The sequence below is a fragment of the Procambarus clarkii genome, chromosome 35, assembly GCF_040958095.1.
Source record: "Procambarus clarkii isolate CNS0578487 chromosome 35, FALCON_Pclarkii_2.0, whole genome shotgun sequence".
In the NCBI taxonomy this organism is placed as follows: domain Eukaryota; kingdom Metazoa; phylum Arthropoda; class Malacostraca; order Decapoda; family Cambaridae; genus Procambarus; species Procambarus clarkii.
The window spans coordinates 18,030,665-18,046,435 of NC_091184.1; positions in this window are offsets into that span (position 1 = coordinate 18,030,665).

Below are 15,771 nucleotides of genomic sequence, written 5' to 3' on the forward strand. Positions count from 1 at the left end.
AGCAAAGCAATAGCAGGGGCTAAAGATCTGGAGGCTTTTTTGTATATTAAAGTTGGTATCTCCTCAAGGGCACCAGACTTGGTTTTAAGGGAAAGGATTATCTCATTGACGTCAGTGGAGTTAATAGGCTTTAGGTACAGAGACTGTGGATAGTTACCTGTCAGTACTGGAAGATGGAATATCATTTGCAAGGGATGAACCAATGGAAGAGAAGAACCTATTGAACTCAATAGCAGAATCAGAGGCTGAAAGCTGACCATCGTTATTAGACAGGAGAGTCGGTTTGTTATTTAAAGATTTCTTTGATCTCAATATTTGTGAAATTGTGCTCCAAGTTTGTTTAATGTTGCTCTTTATTTGAGTAAATTTATCTTCGTAGTAATTAGTTTTGGCTCGTCTAATTATCTTAGTTAGCAATAATGAGTAATTCTTTGAGAATTCTTTGGAGACAATTCCTAACCTATACTTCTTCTCAAGGTCGTGTTTTTTGTTAATGGATTTCAGTATTCCCTTTGTAAGCCAAGGATTGTTAAGCCTTTTGCTTGTGACTTGTTTTGTAAGCCTAGGACAGTGGGTGTTATAAAGGCTAAGAGTTGTTTGTAGAAAAGATTGCACTGCTAGGTTGATGTCCCCTATGTTACCTAACTCGGACTCCCAGTTGACATTATCAGCAGCAGTTATAAAATTGTTTATAGCAGTTTCATTGTGCAGCCTAAAGCTTAACTCCCTTGTTTCTAGAGGTGGTTTGCTAATGTTAGTTAAGAGAAATGTGGGGTAGTGGTCTGTAGTGCTATCGGTGATTATACCTGAAGTAAGCGGAGAGGTTATGTTGGTCCAGATGTGATCTAGAGTCGTGGCAGTGCTATCAGTGATTCTAGTAGGTCTAGTGATTAAGGGTATGAGGAGGCAGGAATTCATACAGTTGAGGAAGCTAACAGCAGTAGGGTGTTCTGGCTCGCAGAGGTCAATATTAAAGTCCCCTGCGATAATTAGGTGGTTTTTGTTCAGTCTGTTATCAAGTATTAGATTTCTAAGGTTTGAGTTGAATACAGACACATCAGTGTTGGGAATTCTATAGACTGCACCCACAGACAGGACAGACTCAGCACCCTTGACTCTGAAGCTGGCGAAGATATACTCCCCATAGCAGTCTCTAGTTCTAATTTCTTTTAAGCATGTTAGTTCTTGGTGGTAGTAAAGAGCAGTGCCACCACCTCTCTGAAGTTGCCGACAGTTGTGAATTGCTGAGTAGTTAGGCATGTTAAAGAGTTGAGTAGTATCCTCTTTCAACCATGTTTCAGTAAGTATAATAAAAGAGAATTTGTTGCCAATAGTTTCAATCAAGGCACTAACATCATCGAAGTGTTTACCTAGGGATCTAACGTTCAAATTGATTACAGAGATATTGTGATTATGAGTTAATACATTGTTTACATCATGTGCTGCAAAATATCTGCAGTTTAGATCATTAAAGTGATTATTGTCATAGATAGTGGATAAGAGGTTAAGTTCTGGGTCTATACTTGACTGCATAAAAGAAGCTGATTGTAGAATCAGAAATAAGTAGAAAAAAGCTATAAAATAGGGAAAAAAATATACACAATACTGTACAAAACAAACACAAAAGGGGCTTACAGGGGTACAATGGAGTAAGGGAGTATGGCTAGGCTAGGCAACCTAGGCAATTAATGAGATTAAAGAAAAAACATGTAAACATGGACTATACAAAACACAAGATATGGAAATACAAAACAAAAAATATAAGCAAGACTAAGCAATACAAAAAAAAAAACAAAAAAACAAATTGAGCAAAAATGAGGTAGATTGCTTACGAGTACTCACAGGTACACTGTAAGTAACAATTTGCAATTTGAGATGCAGGCAAAGCCAGGGGTACAATGGAGTAAGGGAGCATGGCAAGGCTAGGCAACCTAGGTAATAAATGAAATCAAAGAAAAGTTGAATAATAAACATAGGCAAATTTGAGCTAATGATTAATAACTATAGATAGTTCAGTAATGACTGTATAATTAAAAAGACCTGAAGAACTACTTTAATAACTCAATTAAATAGTTTCGGTAAATGACTAGGTAAGAGTAAGTTAAAAATTAAGTCAGAAAATGAACCAAGGAGACTTAGGATACCTAGCCCCACTAGTTGACAGGGGGTTAATTAAGTTAATTCATTGGGAGTGATAAGGTGAGACAAACCACATTGGGAGAGGAAAGTGTTGAGGTTTTCTTCTCTAGTAATTGTAAACATTTTGCCCTCTGCGGTTTTTCTCACCTTTATCAGACCATCTCTAACGAAGCACTGATGAATAGCATCTGGGTTTTGTTGCCGCATATGTGTTGATATGTGTTGATATCATATGTGATAGCATATGTGTTGATAGCATATGATAGCATTGATAGCATATGTGTTGATATGTGTCTGAGTCTGTGGGATTTTACTTGCAAGGTTAGCACCAATCGATGAAAAGAAGCTATTAAATTCATTCACCATTTCTAAGTCAGATGACGGTGTAAGGCCATCCTTAGAGAGTGTTATCTGGTTGTGGGAGTGTTGTTTAGTTCCTAGGATATTAGAGATGGTATTCCATGTGTTTTTCATGTTGCCTTTTGCTTCTTTGAATCTAGTCTCATAATATGAAAGTTTTGCTTTTCTTATGATACTGGTAAGTACTGATGAGTACCTTTTAACTACTTCCTTTGAAACTAGGCCACTCCTAAATTTCTTTATATATTCATGTTTTTTGTTGATTGATTTAATTATGCCACTTGTGAGCCACGGGTTATTTTTTCTTTTATCAGTTACTTGTTTGGTAAGGAGGGGACAGTGAGTGCTGTAGAGGCTTAGAGTTTTGGATGTAGCGATTGAATAGAGTAGGACTGAGGACACCTCCCTGTGAACTGCCAAGTTCAAAATCTCTCGTTACACTCCTATGCCCTTGAAACAGTATAGATGACTTCTGTTGGACATATAGCCTTTTATCCACAGTAGAAGCCATCCTCCAACATTCCTTTTAGCAAGTTCGCTCAGAATGACGTGTGGGTTAGCAATGCCAAAGGCTCACTTAAGATCTAGGAAAGTGGTATTTGACCTATCAGTATGCAAGGTGAGGAATGTGGTAATACAGTGATGTACAGTCTTTCCATGCGTGAAGCCATATATCTGGAGAGACAACAAGTTACTAGTTCTGTAAAGGAGACGGTTTAGAACCATCCTCTCAAGACACTTACAGAGACAACTAGTGAGGGAGATTAGGCGAAAATCACTCTGCTTGTTAGATTTAGAAATGGGAATAATAAGGTTGCTTCTCTATGACTTTAGAAGCTCCCTAGTTACATAGCTCATATTATACAATGCAAGCAAGGGATTCCCAGGAACTAGCAGAAGCAAACGCAGTATGTTGCAAGTAACTCCATACTCTTGGATGATTATTGTTAATCAATGAAAATAATGGCAGCAAACCATTCTTCCCTTAGTTTTATCCTTTTTATTTAAGCAAGACACTTATCAACTTGTAGCGTATTTAAACTTAACACTTATAAACTAGTAGGACATTATCTGCCTTAACTGAAACCATGCTGATGCTTTGAGAGAAATCTTAATTTTTAAGTGTTCCAGGAGACGTTTCCTTGCAAGCTTCTCTAGCGCCTAACTGAGAATGGTCGATAATGAAGCTACTGTGTAGTTTAGAGTCTCCTGTGTCCTCTCATTATGGCATGCTGGCACTACATTGGCTGTCTTCCATTCCTTTGGCAACTTCCTCTTTTTCAGTAATGGGTCGAAGAGTTAATGGCAGGCTCAAGTCCGCAGATTCATCTATCAGTCTCCACAAATATCATTCGTTGTTTTCAGAGTTTATGACTCACATATTGTTTGGAGTAAGGTGATGGATGAGTATTTACGACTCTCATGTTCCTTAGAGTAAGATTGTGAATGAGTGTTTGTGACTCACATGTTGCTTAGAGTAACGTGGTGGGTGAGTGTTCGTGATTCTTATGTTGTTACAGTAAGGAATTGGATGAGTACTTATGGTCCGAATGTTATAGTAAAGCTACATTCAATGTGTTTTAGAACTTCAATATGTTGGCTTATCTGACTGAACGGCCGGAGAAAAACCCTCAGTAAGCCAGATCTGGTCGTCAACGATCCACCTCCCCTCAAGTCAAAATGACGTCCACCGCCATTGAGTCATCGCCCCTTAATACTCTATTCTTTACATTTCCAACCAAACCCTTTATAGACTTTATTTACCATATTCCCCATGCATGCTTCTTGATTGAATCCATTTTTCCCCTCATAGTTTGGCTATAAAGGTACACATTATTCCTAACAATCTTCAGCTGAGAAGGCACTACTTTGCTTGGCGGAGTATTACTGGTGACTCTCGGCTTCCCAGATATCAGCTGTAGATTTATTCCAATAAATATTGTCCACTATGTCTACCAATAATTTATAATTGAAACTAACCTCCACAGGAGGTAAGGTTCATAACAAGTGTGTGTGCTAATTATTACTGGAACATACACTTATAGAAATGATTTACCTTACTGTCACTTATTCAAACACATTTAAAATTCATGAACAGTAACAATTCAACAAATATTTTTCATATATTATTTATTTATTTATTTGGTAAATCTAAAACCTATACAAAACAAGCAACTCACTATATTTCATTTTGCTTCTTAGATTCTTGGTGTTTATGTAAGATAAGATCTGTGTTTATGAAAGAGTAATCAGAAGCCGTCGTAGCCCAGCTGTGGGAGCGTCCTCCGCGGCCTCGTAGCCCAGCTGTGGGAGCGTCCTCCACGGCCTCGTAGTCCAGCTGTGGGAGCGTCCTCCGCGGCCTCGTAGTCCAGCTGTGGGAGCGTTCTTCGCGGCCTCGTAGCCCAGCTGTGGGAGCGTCCTCCGCGGCCTCGTAGCCCAGCTGTGGGAGCGTCCTCCGTGGCCTCGGAGCCCAGCTGTGGGAGCGTCCTCCGCGGCCTCGTAGCCCAGCTGTGTGAGCGTCCTCCGCAGCCTCGTAGCCCAGCTGTGGGAGCGTCCTCCGCGGCCTCGTAGCCCAGCTGTGGGAGCGTCCTCCGTGGCCTCGGAGCCCAGCTGTGGGAGCGTCCTCCGCTGCCTCGTAGCCCAGCTGTGTGAGCGTCCTCCGCGGCCTCGTAGCCCAGCTGTGGGAGCGTCCTCCGTGACCTCGGAGCCCAGCTGTGGGAGCGTCCTCCGCGGCCTCATAGTCCAGCTGTGGGAGCGTCCTCCGCGGCTTCGTAGTCCAGCTGTGGGAGCGTCCTCCGGGGCCTCGTAGCCCAGCTGTGGGAGCGTCCTCCGCGGCCTCGTAGTCCAGCTGTGGGAGCGTCCTCCGCGGCCTCGTAGCCCAGCTGTGGGAGCGTCCTCCGCGGCCTCGTAGCCCAGCTGTGGGAGCGTCCTCCGCGGCCTCGTAGTCCAGCTGTGGGAGCGTCCTCCGCGGCCTCGTAGCCCAGCTGTGGGAGCGTCCTCCACGGCCTCGTAGTCCAGCTGTGGGAGCGTCCTCCGCGGCCTCGTAGTCCAGCTGTGGGAGCGTTCTTCGCGGCCTCGTAGCCCAGCTGTGGGAGCGTCCTCCGCGGCCTCGTAGCCCAGCTGTGGGAGCGTCCTCCGTGGCCTCGGAGCCCAGCTGTGGGAGCGTCCTCCGCGGCCTCGTAGCCCAGCTGTGTGAGCGTCCTCCGCAGCCTCGTAGCCCAGCTGTGGGAGCGTCCTCCGCGGCCTCGTAGCCCAGCTGTGGGAGCGTCCTCCGTGGCCTCGGAGCCCAGCTGTGGGAGCGTCCTCCGCTGCCTCGTAGCCCAGCTGTGTGAGCGTCCTCCGCGGCCTCGTAGCCCAGCTGTGGGAGCGTCCTCCGTGACCTCGGAGCCCAGCTGTGGGAGCGTCCTCCGCGGCCTCATAGTCCAGCTGTGGGAGCGTCCTCCGCGGCTTCGTAGTCCAGCTGTGGGAGCGTCCTCCGGGGCCTCGTAGCCCAGCTGTGGGAGCGTCCTCCGCGGCCTCGTAGTCCAGCTGTGGGAGCGTCCTCCGCGGCCTCGTAGCCCAGCTGTGGGAGCGTCCTCCGCGGCCTCGTAGCCCAGCTGTGGGAGCGTCCTCCGCGGCCTCGTAGTCCAGCTGTGGGAGCGTCCTCCGCGGCCTCGTAGCCCAGCTGTGGGAGCGTCCTCCGCGGCCTCGTAGCCCAGCTGTGGGAGCGTCCTCCGCGGCCTCGTAGCCCAGCTGTGGGAGCGTCCTCCGTGGCCTCGTAGCCCAGCTGTGGGAGCGTCCTCCGCGGCCTCGTAGTCCAGCTGTGGGAGCGTCCTCCGCGGCCTCGTAGCCCAGCTGTGGGAGCGTCCTCCGCGGCCTCGTAGCCCAGCTGTGGGAGCGTCCTCCGCGGCCTCGTAGTCCAGCTGTGGGAGCGTCCTCCGCGGCCTCGTAGCCCAGCTGTGGGAGCGTCCTCCGCGGCCTCGTAGCCCAGCTGTGGGAGCGTCCTCCGCGGCCTCGTAGCCCAGCTGTGGGAGCGTCCTCCGTGGCCTCGTAGCCCAGCTGTGGGAGCGTCCTCCGCGGCCTCGCAGTCCAGCTGTGGGAGCGTCCTCCGCGGCCTCGTAGCCCAGCTGTGGGAGCGTCCTCCGCGGCCTCGTAGCCCAGCTGTGGGAGCGTCCTCCGCGGCCTCGTAGCCCAGCTGTGGGAGCGTCCTCCGCGGCCTCGTAGCCCAGCTGTGGGAGCGTCCTCCGCGGCCTCGTAGCCCAGCTGTGGGAGCGTCCTCCGCGGCCTCGTAGCCCAGCTGTGGGAGCGTCCTCCGCGGCCTCGTAGTCCAGCTGTGGGAGCGTCCTCCGCGGCCTCGTAGCCCAGCTGTGGGAGCGTCCTCCGCGGCCTCGTAGTCCAGCTGTGGGAGCGTCCTCCGCGGCCTCGTAGCCCAGCTGTGGGAGCGTCCTCCGCGGCCTCGTAGCCCAGCTGTGGGAGCGTCCTCCGCGGCCTCGTAGCCCAGCTGTGGGAGCATCCTCCGCGGCCTCGTAGCCCAGCTGTGGGAGCGTCCTCCGCGGCCTCGTAGCCCAGCTGTGGGAGCGTCCTCCGCGGCCTCGCAGTCCGGAGTTCCACCCTGTTGCTAACAGCTTCTTTTACTGTTCACGTAATAAGTTTTTTTTTCTTGTATCATGTATTCTTAAAGGGGCATATTGGTAAAATATGCAATAAATGAAAACTGGTTCGGTTTCAATCAAACTTTTTTGCTAGTTGCATATGAAATTGGCTTCATCTGATCCGAGTCTCAGCATCGAAGCATAAATTGGAAGGGAGAAAAAATATATAATTATGTGTCAAAATTTTTCCAAAATGATAAAAAATTAACATCAAACACAAGTGTCAACTGAAATCATGTCTATGACTCTCTGCTATCACAATAGCATATAATAATAATAATAAAATTGTTTTATAAAATAAATGAGTTAAAAAAAATATATTTGTTTTCTATTTTTTTCTTATTTGTTTATCAGGCTATTTGCATGAAACTTATACACCTGAATGCACGTAATCCTTTCTGTAAGGGTGCAAATTGTGGAAGAAATTGGTTGATGTCAACCTCAGCCACAGATGGCAGCACCTCTGACTTCATTTCATTATAACTTTTTAATCAAGTAACATAAATGTAAGTACTTCTCTTTCATTTTTTATTAAATTTACATGAAACTTACACTTTAAATGTAGAGTTTATGTCTCTACAATCTGTAAGAAGCGTTTTTTCTAAGTTTATTTATTGATTTAATAAATAGTAAATAGACATGATATATTTGCATATTTTTTTTTTTTGTTGGGGGGGAGGGAAATTTGATTATTTATATTAGTCAAACTAAACATATTTTGGAAAATCCAGTAATACAAATTCTTTATTATATGCTACTGAGATAGAACAGTGTCATAGAAATGATTTCATGTGACACTTGTGGTTGTAGTAAATTGTTGAAAATGTGTAATATGTGTTGAAAAAAAAATTCTCCGGTTCTGCATAAGCTGTGATATTGAAACTTAAAACAGTTGCAGCCCTTTTCACATGCAACTAGTCCAGAATTCCACCCATTATCGTAGTGAGGCTTCTTTTACTTTTCTCCTAATATAGTTTTTCATTTTTTTTAATTCTTAAGATGTGAGTATTAATTTGGAAAGAATATAGTAAAATATCAAACAATATAAAGAGAGAGTTGGATATCAAATCGATATGTATGTCTATGGAACATTAGTAAGTCCGGGACACTGTGTTGCCTAGATAATAGTCTTTTGGTCACCTAAACGTTTCTCACAACTTTGATGTAAATTATCTGTCCATGTGCGCGTGTACCATCCTAGCAGTCTTCACCTTGTTAACAGAATAAAAAAAAATCTGTTTCTAGCCTATAATATTCCTGGTGCCCTCTCTTTGTCTCACCTACGTTGAGATCTTTGCATTTGTCAGTGTTAAAGGAAAGTGACCATCTGACCATCTAGATCTCCTTGTACTCTCCTTCAAACGTCATTGTTTGTAAATCTCAGCAATTATGCACAATCCGCAAGTATGAATACCTAAGACATTCTTCTGTTAGTTTGATGACATATATCACAATCTGAATTATCCCAAATGATCTCGCGGGGGTACACTACTTGCGTTTTTTTTAATATTTGAATCTTTTGCCGCTGATTTTTCTTCTTTCTGCATTATCCTCTGTTTTCAACCAATGATATGTTCTCTCCTCCACACTAACACTCCTTTAGTTATGAAATCCTGATCTTCAATTCTGTGATTGAAACCTTCTAAAAAGAAGTGTGGTAAACGTTTGTTTCTTTTCAATGAAAATACAGGCAGCAAACCCTTCTTCCCTTATTTTTATCATTTTTATTTAAACATAACACTTATGAATTCCTATAACATTCTCTATCTTAAATAAATCCATGCTGGTGCTTAGAGAGAAATCTTTATTTGTTAAGCGTTCCAGGAGACGTTTCCTTGCAAGCTTCTTTAACGACTAACTGAGAATGGTCGATAATGAAGCTGCTGTGTAGTTTAGTGGCTCCGGTGTCCTTTCTTTCTGGCACATTGGCACTACATTGGCTGTCTTCCATTCCTTTGGCAACTCCCTCTTTTTCAGTGATGAGTCAAAGGGTTAATTGTAGGATCAAGTCCGCAGCTACATCTTTCAGTCTCCACAAATACCATTTGTTGTTAGAAGTATAATGTTGGATGAGTGTTTATGACTCACATGTTGCTTACAGTAACGTGGTGGGTGAGTGTTTATGATTTACATGTTACCTTGAGGTTACCTTGAGGTGCTTCCGGGGCTTAGCGTCCCCGCGGCCCGGTCGTCGACCAGGCCTCCTGGTTGCCGGACTGATCAACCAGGCTGTTGGACGCGGCTGCTCGCAGCCTGACGTATGAGTCACAGCCTTGTTGATCAGGTATCCTTTGGAGGTGCTTATCCAGTTCTCTCTTGAACACTGTGAGGGGTCGGCCAGTTATGCCCCTTATGTGTAGTGGAAGAGTGTTGAACAGTCTCGGGCCTCTGATGTTGATAGTTCTCTCTTGAACACTGTGAGGGGTCGGCCAGTTATGCCCCTTATGTGTAGTGGAAGCGTGTTGAACAGTCTCGGACCTCTGATGTTGATAGAGTTCTCTCTCAGAGTACCTGTTGCACCTTTGCTTTTCAACGGGGGTATTCTGCACATCCTGCCATGTCTTCTGGTCTCATGTGATGTTATTTCTGTGTGCAGGTTTGGGACCAGCCCCTCTAATATTTTCTACGTGTAAATTATTATGTACCTCTCCCGCCTGCGCTCAAGGGAGTACAGTTTTAGGCTCTTTAGTCGGTCCCAATAGTTTAGATGTTTTAGTGAGTGGATTCTAGCAGTAAAGGATCTCTGCACGCTCTCCAGGTCAGCAATTTCTCAAACTTTGAAAGGGGCTGTCATTGTGCAGCAGTACTCCACTCTAGAGAGCACAAGCGTTTTGAAAAGTATCATCATCGGTATAGCATCTCTAGTGTGAAAAGTTCTTGTTATCCAACCTGTCATTTTTCTTGCAGTTGTGACGGCTACTTTATTGTGTTCTTTAAAGGTAAGGTCTTCCGACATGAGTACACCCAGGTCCTTTACATTGCCTTTTCGTTCTATGTTATGATTTGCCTGAGTTTTGTACGTGGTTTCCGTTTTTATATTTTCATTTTTTCCATAGCGCATGAGCAGGAACTTATCCTAGTTAAACACCATATTATTTTCTGTAGCCCATAGAAAGACCTGATCTACATCTGATTGGAGGTTTGCCGTGTCCTCTATGTTGCCTACTCTCATGAAGATCCTAGTGTCATCTGCAAAGGATGATACAGTGCTATAGGTTGTGTTCTTGTGTTTCTCATCCTCATCCGATATGAGGATGAGAAAAAGTACTGGAGCAAGCACAGTACCCTGGGGGACTGAGCTCTTCATGGTTGATGGGCTGGATTTTATTTTGTTGACTATTACACATTGGGTTCTGTTGGTCAGGAAATTGTAGATCCATCTGCCTATTTTTCCGGTAATTCCTTTTGAACGCATTTTATGTGCAATAACACCATGGTCACATTTATCAAAAGCTTTTGCGAAATCTGTGTAAATTACATCAGCGTTTTGTTTGTCTTCCATAGCATCTAATGCCATATCATAGTGGTCCAGCAACTGCGACAGGCAAGAGCGCCCTGTTCTGAAACCATGTTGTCCGGGGTTATGGAGATGCTGTGATTCCATGTATTTTGTGATCTTACTTCTTAGCACTCTGTCAAAAAATTTTATGATGTGCGATGTTAGTGCTATCGGTCTGTAATTTTTTGCCTCTGCCTTATTTCCTCCTTTATGAAGTGGTGCTATCTCTGCTGTTTTTAGTATATCAGGAATAACGCCAGTATCTAGGCTTTGTCTCCACAGAATGTGGAGGGCCTGCGGTAGTGGCTTTTTACAGTTCTTTATGAATATGGAGTTCCAAGAATTCGGGCCTGGTGCAGAGTGCATAGGCATACTGTTTATGGCTTCTTCAAAATCCAGTGGGGATAGGGTGACGTCTGATATATGATTTGATGTTGTTATCATATCCATGAAAAATTCATTTGGGTTACCAATCTCTCGCTGAAAACAGAGTCGTACTGCTTCCTCAGTAGCTCGATCATTTCTTTGTTGTCATCGGTGAAAGTTCCATCTCCCTTTCGCAGGGGCCCGATACTAGATGTGGTTTTTGATCTTGATTTTGCATAGGAGAAAAAATATTTCGGATTTCTCTCTATTTCACTGATGGAATTTTGCTCTCTTTGCCTCTCCTGGGTTTTGTATGATTCTTGTAGCTTCCGTTCAATTGTTTCTATTTCTCTACCTAACCTTCTTCGCCGTTCTTGAGATAGGGTGCGACTCTCAAGTTGTTCCGCGATTCGTTTTCTTCGCCTATATAGGGAACGACGTTCCCGTTCCAATCTGCATCTCTTCCTCTTTTTTCTTAGAGGTATGCGGTTTGAACATATTTCTAGTGCTACTGAGCTTATTTTTTCCAGGCACTGGTTCAGGTTTGCATTTTCTAGCTGTTCTTCCCAGTTTATTTCTGTGAAGTCCTGGTTTATTTGCTCCCAGTTTATCTGTTTATTATTGAAGTTGAATTTGCTGAAATCTCCTCCACCGGGAATCTGGACTGGTTTTGAAGGTCTACTCCCCATGGTTGTCATAACTTCAATTAAGTTGTGATCTGAGTAATAGGTATTTGTAATCATTATGTTCCTGATCAATTCATCATTATTAGTGAAAATGAGGCCCAGCGGGTTCTCCTTCCTAGTTGGTTCTACTATTTGCTGGTTTAAGGCAAACCTGTCGCACATCCGTAGCAGGTCATTTGCATGTGCCTGTTCATTTAGGGTACTTCCTGGTATTCTTTCTGATATTACTGTATTAGCCAGGTGCTTCTATTTCAGGTGCCGTAGGTTGAAGTCCCCAAGCAGGATGATGTTCGGAGCTGGATTTGTGAGGTTTTCCAAGCAGTGTTCTATTTTCATTAGTTGGTCTTTAAACTGTTGAGGGTTTGCCTCCGGTGACTTATATACAAGGACAATAACTACATTTAAAATCTCTATTTTGATTATCAGCACTTCCACCATATCATTTGAGGTGTTTAGCAGCTCAGTACAGATGAGTGTGTCTTTGATGTAGAAGCTGACCCCACCCTGAAGCCGGTGTTTCCTATCACATCTGAAAAGATTGTACTCTGAGATCCATATTTCACCATCATGGTAGTCCTTTGTGTGGGTTTCTGTTAGGGCTGCAAACACTGCATTTGCCTCATGAAGGAGACCATCTATAAAGTGAACTTTGTTGGATTTGCGTGTTTTTATACCCTGGATGTTGGCAAATATAAATGATGTTATCGTGTTAGTGGAAGTGCTGGAAGCCTTACTTGGTGTTAATATCTGAGGCTCTGGTAAGGAGGCCACTGTGTTTGTGTCCAGGGTGTGTCGTTTTGGAAGTGATTCGTCCAGTTTTGGTAGTAGGACGGGTGTTGTCTGGTGTAGTACCTGTGTGCTTGTTGATAATTTGAATTCCAGTCTTGTGGGTATCTCCGTTCCCCTCTGTAATCGTGTAGTGGTTCCATCTGACTGTTCCTCTCTCTTATATTTACTACTCTGTTTCTGCCTTCCTCTAAAAAATTTCCAGTAGTGTCATATTGATCTTCCTGTCTATAACGCTCTGTACCTCTCACATGGAATTCCGGACACTGAAGATTGTAGCATTTTTTGTCCCTAATTGAAAATTGACATAATTTAGGGTGGAAGTATCTACACCCTGTTCCAAAACGGCATGTACCCCTCTCCAACATGTTCCTGCATTTTCGAGTATGCAGAAAATGGCATTTTGCTCCTAATTTTCTATATTTGCATATTCCTTTAGCGTAGAATTTGCAAATGTGTTCCGGTTTTGCGTTTTTCAAGGTATTTATATCTGTGACTGTCTTGTCTACCTCTTTATTGGAGCCATCTCCGTTTTTCGTCCCAATTCCTTCATCTATACACTCTGTCTCATTGTTGCTCTCATCGTTTATATTATCTGGCTCTACAATATTACTGTTATTTTGTACCACAATAGTCTCCTCCACACTACTGCTGCGGTTCTCTAAACTATCTGTTCCTGAGTTTTGGTCGTTATCCAATGTTGACTTTTCCCAGTCCGCATATATCACTGGTAGCCTGTCTGTGAATGATAATCTCTGTGACTCGGGAATGTTTTTCATCAGTTTAGTTATGTTCTCTAACATTAATCTGTCATCTTTGCAAACCCAGTAAATTCCTTACCTTTTTATGCATCCTGGAGCTAATTCTGTACAGCCCAGGTGAAATCTTATGTTACAGATGCAGCACGTTACGCCTACATTACGTCTTCCCAGTACTCCCGAACACTCGCCACACCTCTCCATTTTCTGATGTATTGTATTGTATTTCAGATTCACTGTATGGATCACTTGTTGATGTCAGTCCTTTTAACTCTTTATAAAATTATATGTATATATATTTATATGTTTAATATTTATAATATTATATGTATACCGTATATTTGTAATATTATGTATGTTATTTTGTTCAAACTTTATGGCAGGTACTTAGCGTAGGATGTTGCTTACAGTAACGTGGTGGGTGAGTGTTTATGACTCACATGTTGCTTACAGTAACGTGGTGGGTGAGTGTTTATGACTCACATGTTACTTACATTACCGTGGTGGGTGAGTGTTTATGACTCACAGGTTGCTTACAGTAACGTGGTGGGTGAGTGTTTATGACTCACATGTTGCTTACATTACCGTGGTGGGTGAGTGTTTATGACTCACATGTTGCTTACAGTAACGTGGTGGGTGAGTGTTTATGACTCACATGTTGCTTACAGTAACGTGGTGGGTGAGTGTTCATGATTCTTATGTTAGTTACAGTAAGGCAGTGGATGAGTGCTTATGGTTAGAATGTTATAGTAAAGCTAGATACAATGTGTTTTACAACTTCATCTGAGTAGTTAAACCTTATTGAAATTCTGATTATATTTGTAATTTTCTATTGAAGTACACATCAAATCAGCGCTTGCATGCTCATGTGTATGTCTAAATGACTGTGTTGGTGTGTGTGTGTGTGTGTGTGTGTGCTAATTATGCCTGGACCATACATATATAGACATCGTTGACGTTACTTCCACTTATTCAAACACATTCCAAAGTTCATGAACAGTAACAATTCAACAAATATTATTCATATCCTGTTTACTTATCTATAAACTTGGTAACTCACTAATCCAAACAAGACTGGATTTCATTTTACTTATTAGATCCATGGTGTTTACACAAGATAAGATCAGTGTTTATGAAAGAGTAATCAGAAGCCGTCGTTGCCCAGCTGTGGGAGCGTCCTCCGCGGCCTCGTAGCCCAGCTGTGGGAGCGTCCTCCGCGGCCTCGTAGCCCAGCTGTGGGAGCGTCCTCCGCGGCCTCGTAGCCCAGCTGTGGGAGCGTCCTCCGCGGCCCCGTAGCCCAGCTGTGGGAGCGTCCTCCGCGGCCTCGTAGCCCAGCTGTGGGAGCGTCTTCCGCAGCCTCGTAGCCCAGCTGTGGGAGCGTCCTCCGCGGCCTCGCAGTCCAGCTGTGGGAGCGTCCTCCGCGGCCTCGTAGCCCAACTGTGGGAGCGTCCTCCGCGACCTCGTAGCCCAACTGTGGGAGCGTCCTCCGCGACCTCGTAGCCCAGCTGTGGGAGCGTCCTCCGCGGCCTCGCAGTCCAGCTGTGGGAGCGTCCTCCGCGGCCTCGCAGTCCAGCTGTGGGAGCGTCCTCCGTGACCTCGTAGCCCAGCTGTGGGAGCGTCCTCCGCGGCCTCGCAGTCCAGCTGTGGGAGCGTCCTCCGCGGCCTCGTAGCCCAACTGTGGGAGCGTCCTCCGCGGCCTCACAAGCCAGAGTTCCACCCACAAACTGCTATCGTCTTCTTTTATTGTTCATGTTATAAATGTTTTTTCTTGTTCCCTTTATTATTAAGATGCGAATACTAATTTGGAAGTAATCTAGTAAATTATCCCTTTTTTTTAATACAATCTGTAGAGAAAATTGGAGATCAAATCGATATGGTTGTGACTTATTTTTATTAATATCGTTATTAATTAAAATTAATTGCAATTTAGCCTAATTTTAAGAATATAATTAAGACTTATTAGAATGAGGATAATGCTGGCATTCACTGTCACACAGGACAGAGGATCACACACAAGACTGAACAAGGTCTGAACTGTAGACTGAAGCGCATATATATCATAGTTACCATCACTGTTTCAATGTACTAATATGTAAAAACAAGTTTCTGATCAGGGGAAGGAAGACACCAACAGTATGGGGGCTTATTTATTACGTAGTAGAAGTACAAGTAGAATAATTTCTGCAGAAGTAAATCTGGCGTCTATAAGTAAGTCAATTGTATAACGTAGCCATGGCTAACTCAAAGTACACCGAATCAACTTAAATTGTACACCCGTAGTAAATTATAAGTAATCTTATAGCCTAGTAACAAAATCTGCAGAAACCTAATGGCCTATTGTCTAGAATTAGAAGTAAGGCGAATGTCACGTGAATCTAACTCTAAGTATAACAGTCAGGACACCATGAGTAAATATAAGTGAACAACATAACATAATGGTAAACCCTAGCTGGAAATACGGAAATTAATCAGGTGGCAGAAAATTACATAAAGACTGGAAAAGCCTGATATGAATTTGGAGAAGAAAATAACCCCAGGCCATAGGC